The sequence below is a fragment of the Bos indicus genome, chromosome 3, assembly GCF_029378745.1.
Source record: "Bos indicus isolate NIAB-ARS_2022 breed Sahiwal x Tharparkar chromosome 3, NIAB-ARS_B.indTharparkar_mat_pri_1.0, whole genome shotgun sequence".
Classification (NCBI taxonomy): domain Eukaryota; kingdom Metazoa; phylum Chordata; class Mammalia; order Artiodactyla; family Bovidae; genus Bos; species Bos indicus.
In genome coordinates this window covers 78,294,335-78,306,898 of record NC_091762.1, presented here as the reverse complement: position 1 = coordinate 78,306,898, position 12,564 = coordinate 78,294,335, and the positions used below count along the sequence as shown (strand labels likewise).

The following is a 12,564-nucleotide window of genomic DNA, read 5'->3' as shown; positions in this document are numbered from 1 at the left end:
CAGTTTGTATACACACAAACACAACACAGTTTGAATACAAATTGTGGAAAATTCTTAAAGAGATGGAAATACCTGACCACATTACCTGCCTCCTGAGAAACCTGTATGCAGGTCAAGAAGCAACAGTTAGAACTGGACATGGAACAACAGACTGGTTCAAAATTGGGAAAGGAGTGCATCAAGGCTGTATACTGTCACCCAGCTTATTTAACTTATAGGCAGAGTACTTCATGAGAAATGCCGGCTAAATGAAGCACAAGCTGGAATCAAGACTGCCAGGAGAAATATCAATAACCTCAGATATGTAGATGATACCACCATAATGGCAGAAATCGAAGAGAAACTAAAGAGCCTCTTGATGAAGGTGAAAGAGGAGAGTGAAAAAGCTGGCTTAAAACTCAACATTCAGAAAACTAAGATCATGACATCCGGTCCCATTACTTCATGGCAAATAGATGGGGAAACAATGGAAACACTGAAAGCCTTTATTTTCTCCGGTTCCAAAATCACTGCAGATGGTGACTGCAGCCATGAAATTAAAAGACGTTTGCTCCTTGGAATAAAAGTTATGACCAACCTAGACAGCACATTAAAAAGCAGAGACATTACTTTGCCAACAAAGGTCCATATAGTCAAAGCTATGGTTTTTTCCAGTAGTCATGTATGGATATGAGAGTTGGACCATAAAGAAGGCTGAGTGCTGAAGAACTGATGCTTTTGAACTGTGGTGTTGGAGAAGACTCTTGAGAGTTTCATGGACTGCAAGTAGATCAAACCAATCAATGCTAAAAGCAATCAGTTCTGAAAATTCATTGGAAGGACTGATGGTGAAGCTGAAGCTCCAATACTTTGGCTGCCTTATGTGAAGAGCTGACCCACTGGAAAAGACCCTGATGCCGGGAAAGACTGAAGGGAGGAGGAGAAGGGGATGACAGAGGATGAGATGGTTGGATGGCATCACCGACACAATGGACATAAGTCTGAGCAAACTCCAGGTGATGGTGAATGACAGGGAAGCCTGGTGTGCTGTAGTCCATTGGGTCGCAAAGAGTCGGACACAACTGAGTGACTGAACAAAAACAACAGTGTGATTACTAAGTGCAATAGGCAGACTTCTAAGACAGTCTCATGATTCTCCCTGTCTTGTACTCATACCTTTGTGTAATCCTTTTTTCTTGAATGTGGAACCTGTGACCTGTTTCTAACCAGTAGAAAATTGTAGTGGTGGTAGGATATCACTCCTGTAATTTGTAGTTATGCTACGTTATACGGCAAAGGTAAGGTATGTTGCAGCTGTAATTGAAGCCCCAAATCAGTTTATGTTAAATCACTTAAAAAAGAGATTATCTTGGGTAGACCTGAGCTAATCAGTTGAGCCATTTAAAAGAGGGACTGAGGCTCTCCCTAAGTTCAAAGAGATTCTCCTGCTGGCCTTGAAGGAATAAGCCACCAAGAGTTCTAAAGCTGCAGGGAAATGAATTCTGCTGACAACCCTGTGAGCTTGGAAGAAGATGGCATGCTTCAGATAATGTCACAGCCTTGGTCGACACCGTGGCTGCAGCCTCGTGATATCCTCAACAGAGAACCCAGCTGAGCCATGCCCAGACTCCTGACCTATGAAAACTCTGAAATAAAAATATGTCTTGTTTTAAACTGTTATCTAGGTGGAAATTTGTGATGCAGCAGTAGAATACTAACACACCAGTGGAAAAAGAATATGAAGAGAACCAAGGAGGTTCAAAAAATTCTGACAAATATATCCACATTTGAGTGACTGGGAAAAGAAATAGGTACACTAACAATTATTAGAAGGAGGTGGTGGTCAGATGGTGTCTTAGGTAGTGTGGGCTGCTATAGCAAGAATTCTGGAGACTCGGTGGCTTAAATAATAGTTATTTTTTATCGTTCTGGAGGCTGGAAGTTTTAGATTAGGGTGAAAGCATGGTCAGGTTCTGGTGAAAGTCTTCATCTTGATTTCCTTATAATGTGAAGAATGAACTTAGGTTTCTTTAACCCCATAAGAGAGCATGAATCCCCTCTTAGGGACTCTATCCACATGACCTCATCCAAACCTATTATTCCCAAAGGCTATCTCCAAATACCATCACATTGGGGATCAAGACTTCAACAATATGAATTTGGGAGGGGAGGATATAAACATTCTGTACATGGGAGGTGGAGACTTCCTCATAATAATACAGCAGCTGATGCAAGAAGCTGCCTCTAACTCCAAACACATAGAAATTTTGAATTTTTAAAAAATTGTTTAAAATACATAGCCAAGCCAAAAGCAAGAAAGAACAACCTCATTTGCCAGAAATGAAGACAGGCCCAAGTAAGAGCACTAAGAAGGAGCTAAACCAAAACAACTCACAGGGGTGAAGGAAATAGAAATCTTCAGCACTCAGGTTTTACTATTCGTGAAAAGAATAAGCACGTAGACTCAGACCCAGGCTTGATGGAAAGCTTGAATAATATTCTGGACCACATGAGGTTGACTTTGCTAGTGAAAATGGTACAAGGAAAACTCCATCAAACAAATACACTAAGATAATTAAAAAGAATTAGAGGAGATAAAGTTTGCAAATTTTTTGGTGATATATTTACATAAAATAAGATAAATTATAAAACCAATAAGATAAACTATTATAAAAGATTTTTATAATAATTTATCAGAACAAGATCTGTATATAAAAATCAACATTAGTGCCTCCTGGTTCCAGCAATATCAATTAGAAACATAATGAAAAGATTTCTTTTATAATAGCAACAAAAAATAAAATTGGAATTAACATAATGAGTAATGTCATACCTATATGTAGAAATTTCAAGTAAAAATTATTCATAAAACAAGCATAACATACATACAGTTCAAAAATTTAAAATACAAAAAGAAAGAAATAGTACTTTAAAATGCCCTTCTACCCTTTCTCAGCCACTTAATTCCCTTTTCCTTATAATGTGGAAATCATCTTGGTTTCTTATGCATTTTTTCAGAGATACCCCAGGGATACATAGGCAAAATCTATTTTTTTCTTTTTGTTTAATAAGATGGCAACAGAGTGGAACATTGCTTAGTATCCCAGCTTTCCTCATATATCAATATATCTTGGAGATAATTTTACATCAATACATATAAATTGCCTCATTCTTTTAAAATGTAACATTGCATTCCATTTACATAACCAGTCTCACACTAATTAATATTGGTACAATATTATTGTAAAAATCGTGTACAAAATATCTCAAGCTCAAATTGCTAGAAGAGGAATTAAGTCAAAAGTTATATGACTTTTAAGTTTTTTTATGTTACATTTGCATTTAAAACACTGATAAATAAGACAAGTAAGCCAAAAAAAAACCTCCCTAGAGTAGCACTCACTCACATTCCCACCAGCAGTGTGGCTTAGTGCCTATTTTCACCCAGTATACTCTCCATGTCAGTGTTTATTCGAAATTTGATCTATGTCAATATGATAGGGTTAAAAACGGTCTCATGCAAGTAAAAACCACAAAGAGGTACTTCACACACAGTAGGATACCTAAACTAAAAAAGACAGATACTAGGTTTTAGTGAAGAATCTTCACACACTGCTGATGCTAGACATGTTAAATGATTCAGCCACCTTGGCAACATATTGGACATTTCTCAAAAACTTAAGCATACGGTTACTATATTAGACCAAACAATTTCACACCCAGGAATATGCCCAAGGGAAATGAAAGCATATGTCCACACATAATTTTGTACATGAATGCTTGTTATTCTTGTTGTTATTTAGTCACTAAGTCAAGTCCCACTTTTTGCAACCCCCGCCCCAGACTGTAGACCAGCAGGTTCCTCTTTCCATAGGATTTCCCAGGCAAGAATACTGCAGTAAGTTGCCATTTCCTTTTCCAGGGGGTCTTCCCAACCCAGGGATCAAACCCAGGTCTCTGGCATTATAGGCGGATTCTTTACCAGCTGGGCTACCAGGGAAACCCAGAGCTACCATATGACCCAGCAATTTTACTTCAGGAAAAAAACAAAGACAACGACTTGAAAAGATTTCTGAACCCCCCTGTTCACTGCACCACTATTTACAATAGCCAAGATATGGAAACACACTAAATGTCCATCAATGGAGAATTAGATAAGTTGTGAAAGTTCAGTCGTGTCCAACTCTTTGCAACTCCATGTACTGCAGCATGCCAGGCTTCCTGTCCATCATCAGTTCCCGGAGCTTGCTCACACTCATGTCCATTGAGATGGTGATGCCATCCAACCATCTCATCCTCTGTCATCCCCTTCTCCTCCACCTTCAATGTTTCCCAGCACCAGGGTCTTTTCCAATGAGTTGGTTCTTTGCATCAGGTGGCCAAAGTATTGGAGTTTCACATTCAGCATCAGTCTTTCCAATGAATATTCAGGACTGATTTCCTTTAGGATGGACTGGTTGAATCTCCTTGCAGTCCAGGGGACTCTCAAGAGTCTTCTCCAACACCACTGCTCAAAAGCATCAGTTCTTTGGTGCTCAGCTTTCATTATGGTCCAACTCTCACATCCATACATGACCACTGGAAAAACCATAGCCTTGGCTAGATAGACCTTTGTTGGCAAAGTAATGTCTCTGCTTTTGAATATGCTATCTAGGTTGGTCATAACTTTTCTTCCAAGGAGTAAGCGTCTTTAATTTCATGGCTGCAGTCATCATCTGCAGTGATTATGGAGTCCAAGAAATTAAGTCTATCACTATTTCTGTTGTTTCCCCATCTAATTGCCATGAAGTGATGGGACCAGATGGTCTTTGTTTTTTCAATGTTGAATTTTAAGCTAGCTTTTTCACTCTGCTCTTTCACTTTCATCAAGAGGTTTTTTAATTCCTCTTTGTTTTCTGCCATAAGGGTGGTATCAACTGCATATCTGAAGTTATTGAATCTGAAGTTATTAAATCTGAAGTTATTGATGTTTCTCCCAGCAATCTTGATTCCAGCTTGTGCTTCATCCAGCCCAGCATTTCACATGATGTACTCTGCATATAAGTTAAATAAGCAGGGTGACAGTATACAGCCTTGACATACTCCTTTCCCAATTTGGAACCAGTCTGTTGTTCCATGTCTGGTTCTAACTGCTGATTCTTGACCTGCATACAGATTTCTCAGGAGGCAGGTAAGGTGCCTGCCTTACCTGCCTCCTGAGAAGAGGAGGATCTGGTATTCCCATCTCTTTAAAGAGATCTTGTATTCCCATCTCTTTAGGAATCCTGTATAGTTTGTTGTGATGTACACAGTCAAAGGCTTTAGCATAGTCAATGAAGCATATGTTTTCCTGGAATTCTTTTGTTTCTTCTATGATCCAGTGGATGTTGGCAATTTGATCTCTGGTTCCTCTGCCTTTTCTAAATCCAGCTTGAACATCTGGAATTTCTTGATTCATGTACTGTTGAAGCCTAGCTTGGAGAAGTTTGAGCATTTCTTTGCTAGCATGTGAGATGAGTGCAATTGTGCGGTAGTTTGAACGTTCTTTGGCATTGCCTTTCTTAGGAACTGGAATGAAAACTGACCTTTTCCAGTCCTGTGGTTGGATGTAATTTCATGTAATATTATTCAGCCATAAAAATGAAGGAATTACTGCCATTAGCAACACTGTGGATGGATTTCGGGGGCATGATAAGTAAAATAAGTCAAATAGAGAAAAACAATGCTGTATGATGTCACTTATACATGGAATCTAAAAACCAACCAAACAAACACTGAACTGATGAATACAGACAACAGATCGGTATTTGACAGAGGCAGAGGATGGAGGGTGGATGAAATTGGTGAAGGTGGTCAAAAGGTACAAACTTCCAGTTATAAAATAAATAAAAAACAAAAGCTGCTAAGTAAGTCTTAATATCTCTAAGTAAAAAAATCTTGAGGGCTTCCCTGGTGGCTCAGTGGTAAAGAATCTGCCTGCCAGTGCAGGAGAAACAGGTTCAATCCCTGGTCTGGGAAGATCCCACATGCTACAGGGCAACTAAGCCTGTGTGCCATAGCTATTGAGCCTGTGCTCTAGAGCCTGAGAGCTGCAATTACTTATCCCATGTGCCACAACTACTGAAGCTCAAGCGCCCTAGAGTGTGTTCTTGGCACCAAGAGAAGCCACTGCCCCACAACGAGAGAGTAGCCCCTGCTCTCTGTGACTAGAGAAAAAGCCCATGCAGCAACGAAGACCCAGCACAGCCAATAAATAAATAAATAAAACTATTTAAAAAAATCTTAATAGTTCTCATCACTTTGAAGGAAGAGACTAGAGATATGAAGATAGAAGTATGCTGTTGTAAAGTGCATGTATTATACATTATTTGAAGGTAAGCTGAGATAAATTAATAATACATATTTGTAAAAACTATCAGACACATGAAAGATGTTCATAGTCAAGGATATATGGTTTAAAGCAATGAAAAAACATTCCTCATCTGTTATATTGATAAAAATTACAGAAGATGGATAGCATTCACTCTTAGTGATGATGCAGTATGCCAGTAGGACTGTAATTACTATAGTTTGGACAATAATCTGACATAATCCTTTACAGTGAATAAGCTCAAACCCTTTGATTCAACAAGGCACACATGAGATTTTATTACACACAAATAAAAGCACTATACATTTGTACATGTTTATATTTAAGAATATTTTTATTTTGGTGAATATGTTGTATTTTTGCTTGTAGGAAAATTGGAAAAAAAACTGAAGACCTATAAATAAAAGAAAAATTTACATAGTGTGGAATACCTGTAGCTATTAAAAAATGATTAGATCTGTTATGTATGTTGTGAAATAAAGTTTATGCCATGTGGTAAAGAAAAACAAAAGATTGATAGATAGATAGACTGACTCAATTTTTGTTTAAAGCAGAAAAAAGCCCTATCATACATTTATATAGGCATGAAGAAAAATGTGGAAAGATTCTCACAAAACTATTACTTTAGGGGGATTTATCCTATTATTACAGTATTGTGTTTAACTTATAACAACAGATACTTAATTGAGATTCTTTCTGTCTCAGTTTTAACAGAGGTCCTACAGGCTAAAATCAAAAACTAATGTTAATACATCACCCAGCAGATAGCAGTGCTTCAGACCAATAACTTCTGGCATTTCATATTTTTTTTTCCTTTCCAAAGTGTAGCATTCATTGCTCCTGTTCCACCACTTTATATTGTGGGTGAGGGAGTGGGGTGCAGGTAACACATACGTGGGGATTATAGGTGGTAGACCAGAGAAGTCATCGCCAGGGAGGCAGCCACTACTGCTCACTACCCAGAGAACTTGGCTCTGAGGTGGATCCTTTGAAGGGACAGGACTGGAAGCTGTCTCACTTCAGAAATCAGAGAGTGTTTTTTATATATGGGAAGCATAGAGCAAAGAGATACTTGGAGCCTAAAAGATGGATGCAAGGAGATCAAACCAGTCAATCCTAAAGAAATCAATGCTGAATATTAACTGGAAGGACTGATGCTGAAGCCAAAGCTCCAATATTTTGACCCCCTGATGCGAAGAGCCAACTCACTGGAAAAAATCCTGATGCTGGGAAAGATTGAGAGCAGGAAGAGGAGGAGGTGACAGAAGATAAGGTGGTTGGATGGCATCACTGACTGAATGAACATGAGTTTGAGCAAACTCCAGGAGATACTGACGGACAGGAAAGCCTGGCAGGCTGCAGTCCATGGGGTCGCAAAGAGTAGGACACAACCAAGTGACTGAACAATGACAACAAAAGACTGATACATATAAAAGAATATTAATGCTCACCAAGCATCTATGTTCAAGAATGTCCTTCACTGGACTTTCATTGAGCAAATCTGTAACTAACTAACTTAAATAACTACTGTGTGATTTTTGGTTAGAAATGTTTGTTAGAAACCTGTCTTTTATGTGAATCACTCTCCTCTTTTGGAGAACCTACAATACACTTTCTCTTGAGCCACAAAAGTTCTGCTTCTGATGCCCAGGTTACAAGTTATTACATGATGGAATCCATGAATCCTGTGTATCATGTCTCTTAGATTTAGCTGTTGAGAAGTGCAGAGTCAGGCTGTGAATCCAATTTATGTTGTGTGGAACCCTGTGGCTGTCAGTGTTTTAAATTTGGCCCATGTCTCATTTTACTTTTTGATATTTATTTTCATTTAACAAGGCTTCTGGCAACCTAAAAAGCTCTTGAAAATGCATCGCTCCTATCCAAGACATGGCATCTTTCATGTGGTTTGTTCCTCTGTAAACAACATCTGTGCTTGCTGAATGTCAGTTGTGGGAAAGTTACAACTCTACATTTTAAGAATCTTTGAGGATTACTAATAATTTAAGTATTTTGCACTACAATGTTTTATGTAAGCCTTTCAACATATGACAGTACAATTATATTTAGGGGTTTTATTTGGGTCCTGTAAATGTAACACTTAGGACAGATGAGTAAAATTGATAACTAAACAAAAGCTTTCAGAAATGGAACTTTTGCAAAGTGAAGTAGTAAGGATGAATAATTCATTTTAGATTCTAATCTCTTTCTTAAAATAAAAGTTTAAAAATGTATGTCTGAAACTTTTTACCAAGTTTAACCGGTGCCAACATTTGTCTGATACACTAAATCACTATGTTGGCAACCATCTCAATATTTATTGACAAATGATACTCAGTTATTCATAGCACACTGAAAGTATTTTCAGGACTTTTGGTATCAACAATGAACCAAAATAGACATTTAAAGGAATGGAAAAATACTAGAAATGGAAACTGAACTAGTATTTCCTAGAATAGTATTTGTCATTGTGGTTATTCACTTAATTGAGCTTTTGATTTGCAAGTGCATCATCTGGTTCTAGATACACAGATGGCCATCTCACATCTACAGACTTAAAAATCATCCTAATCATCATACATGGATAATTTGGTTTGTATGTCAGGTTCTTGCGTCACCAGGCTTTCTTCATTATCTAGGGCTTGTTCTCAGAAAATATAGAAGCAAGATTTTCTTTTCTCTAACTAGACAGGTAACCACAGTCAACCACCATGTATCTACTAGGGAAACTCCCCAGATATTAAAAGAAGAAGGAGGAAGAAAAGGAAGAGAAATGAAAGAAAACAGAAAGATATTGACTGGGTTAGATTCCATATGGAAGGGTCACTGAGTTACTAAAAAAAAAAAAAAAACTACTATATATAATTTTCTAACTATTCTTTTTTAAAAATTCTGTTGCAAATTTGAAGATTCAACATCACTTATAATCTTGATTGATCACAGAGAATGAGATTTCTCCAGAACAAGTCAATTCAACTCAAGAAATATTTATTGAGCCCCTGTTCTGTACCACTCACTGTCCCAAGTGCTGGAGATAAGGGAGTAGATAAGATATGTGGTCCTTGCACTTATGGAGCTTATAGTAACAAGGAGGGTTCAGGGAGGATGGGAGCACCTTTGTTTTTAGCAACTATTAACACAAGCCTTCCTTCAATATTTAATTGAGGGGTATAGTTAATTGAATGATATACTGATGGATTTAAAAGAAGATGATTTCTCTAATAATACTTATGTAAGATTAGTCATCTTCTGATTTATTTGCCTCTTGGGAAAAGAGAATAATGAAGGTTATCATTGTTGCCTGCATCTTAAAGTTTTCTCATAATTTGTTTTGCTGCTTAACAAATTCAAGTTCTTTCTCCATTACCTCTCATCTGTTCCCCTACAGAAAATAGCTCAGATGCACTGGAACATCATCTTGTATCTGACGCAGCAATTTTGTAACATGCTGCAGTTAGAGGTTAACAGACTAGTGGTTTTTAAATATTTTAGTCTGTCCGTGGCTTTTAAAATTAAAGGGATTTGTGCATATATCCCCAATATATGTTCAGCTTTTAAAATTAACTTATAAATTTTATATATACATAATAAGTATATTTTGCAAATACAGTTACAACATATATACTGTAAAATGTACACTAAAATATAAATTAATTTTAAAATGAGATAGAATAAGATACATTTTGATAATTTATTGACAAAATAAAAAGCCTTTCTTCTCACTAAAACTAAGAGAAAAATAAGCTAATTCATGAATTATACAAGCCTATTATTTACATTTGGTTACCATAATTTTACTACTCCTGATACTGATTAGTTGTCCTTTCAAACTGAGTAGATGCTGCTCTATTTTCATACTTTTAAACAAAGGGTTCAAAATCCACTCACTCAATTGAAAGATTGAAACAAAATATAAAACACTTGTTTGTAAGTATTTTAAAGTGCTTTTCTGTAGGTGACAGATGAAGTTACATAATTTTTAGCAAAACAAAACAAAACAAAACAAAAAACCCCAATAATGGTAATATTTTGAAACATTCGTTTTCAAATTTTTTCTTTATAGCCCTTTCTCCCTCAGTGTGGAAATGTATATTTGTTTGAAGGGACAAACAAACCTTGTTTTTTATTTTTTTCCAGAAGAGTCTATTAGGTAACATACTACTAAGAGACATATCATCACAGAAAAGATAGGCAAGTTTAAAATATTTGCCTTCTTTGGTAAAAAATTAATAATAATAATTGAATTCTTTTAACTTTGATGCAAATAATTTTCATAGTCACTATCTCACTACCCAGTGCTATTAAGATTCTACAATTTAAGAATTTGTTTTTTATCAAAATATTCACATAGACAAATTGTTGGAGTGTTTAAACTTCAATGTTACAGTCTCAGAAAACTAATTATACACTGTCAATTCTAAGATGCACACTTTTCATATTTAACAGCTCCAAAATTGAGAAGTGTCTTATGCCTACCACCCAAACAATATGGTGAGGTGGTTAACTTTGCACATGCTTAGTGAGCCTTGGACTGGTTTCAGAGGAAGGGAAGAACATCCCAGGGGTAACAGTGGGACGTTCTTGTAAGAAATGCAGCTTTCTTATATCACAACACAGATACCATATGTTGATATGATATCAATATCAACACTCATATCACAGAGGATGATATCAGGTGAAACCCAAAAAGTGACCAGGAGTATGATCACTGAATGTGAAGGTATCTAAAGACTATTTTAAACAAATTTATTTTTTTCTTTTTGAATGAGCAAGAGTGACAGATAATAAACACATATGTCTAATCAGCCTAAAAGGGGTGTTTTTAAAATAAGAGTGTAATTACAAATATTCTAAGTGACAAGGAAGCATTATGTCGTAAGTTTTATGTGACAGTTCTTTTTATTTCTTCCTAGTATATAAAAAAACAGTCTTAAAGTTGAATTCCTAGATTCAATGAAATATTGTCATAAGTAAAGTCACCTCTGTCATCCCCTCTGCATTTTGGGCAGTTTCCCCTCCTCCCTCGAACCCCACTTACAGCATATGGAACATGGGATTTTCCTGATGGTCCAGTGGCTAAGACTCCCGGTACCCACTGTAGGGGGCCCGGTCCGATTCTTGGAGGGGGAATTAGATTCCACATGGCCCAACTAACAGTCCGCCAAATTTATTTATTTAGCCAAATAAATAAATAAGTGTTTAAAAAAAAATATATGGAACATGGGACCATTTAGGGTCGGGGTCATGCCAACTATTAAATGTACATTTTCCCTTACTTTTTAGTTACCAAACACCAATGAAAGTTCTAGTATTTTCTTCCTACATCCAGTCTTTCACACAGCCCCGTTTGGAAACCGCGGTGTCGTAAGCGCTGGGCAAGCACAGAGGAAGAACATCTCTGAGGAAAGTTCTCTAAAGAGTGTCAACGAAGTGCCGCTTTCCTGTGGCAAGAACACGATTCTGTGGTGCTTTTCACACCCTGGCGCTTACTTTACCTGCCCAACCCGGTGAGCCCTCGCTCAGGCTGATGAGCCGGGCTTTCCGACCCTCGTGTACCGAAGGGGAACCAGAGGTGTGGAGCGGTAATTACCTTGCTCTGGGACACACGGACACAGCTCGCCGGGAGGAACCCGGCCGGCTTCCACCGCTGACCGCGCAGTTGCCTTCCCTCCGCCGACGGTCCCAGCCACCGCCACTGCCCGGGCCCCGCCCGCCTCACGTCCCCGCGCGCCCCAGCGCTGGAGCACCCACACCCGGGCTGGCGGCGGGGTAGGCGCCGGCACCAGGACGCCCGGAGCGCGCTCGGCCGGCGCGGCACGTGCGCCCCACAGCACCCCGGCCACCGGCTCCGCGCCGCCCCGCAGCGGAGCCGCGGGCAGGCGACGCGCGCGGTGAGTGACCGGGGCTGGGTGGGGTCGGGGCACCAGAGACCCCAGGGTTGCGTGCCTCGCTTCTCCCGTGGAGGGGGGTTAGGGGACGACCCCTTCTAACCAAGGTCCTGGCGGGCTATTCGCAGGAGGGTGCCGGGTTGGGGTAGGGGGTCAGATGGAGGGGAGGGGGCGCTCAGATTCATCCTCCACTGAGCTTGTTGAATGGGTGGGCGTGCTCAGTGGAGGATGCGCGGGTGGCTTGTGGAAAGGGCAGCGGGCACCCCTCTAGCCTTGGACAAGGCCCACGGGAGTGACTCGGGGCCCGAAAGCAGACCTTCTGTGATTAAGATATTGAGGAATCTTAACTTG

The 12,564-nt window shown here is 38.9% G+C and overlaps 1 protein-coding gene across 1 annotated transcript in view; it reads left to right on the top strand.

The window, feature by feature from the left end:
- Positions 1-11,716: 11,716 nt before the first annotated feature.
- Positions 11,717-12,564, top strand: part of IL12RB2 (interleukin 12 receptor subunit beta 2) — a 90,333-nt gene continuing 89,485 nt past the window's right edge. The window contains exon 1 of the mRNA XM_019957298.2: positions 11,717-12,216. The gene's annotated coding sequence lies outside the window, so the exon portion shown is untranslated. The remainder of the gene's footprint in view (positions 12,217-12,564) is intronic.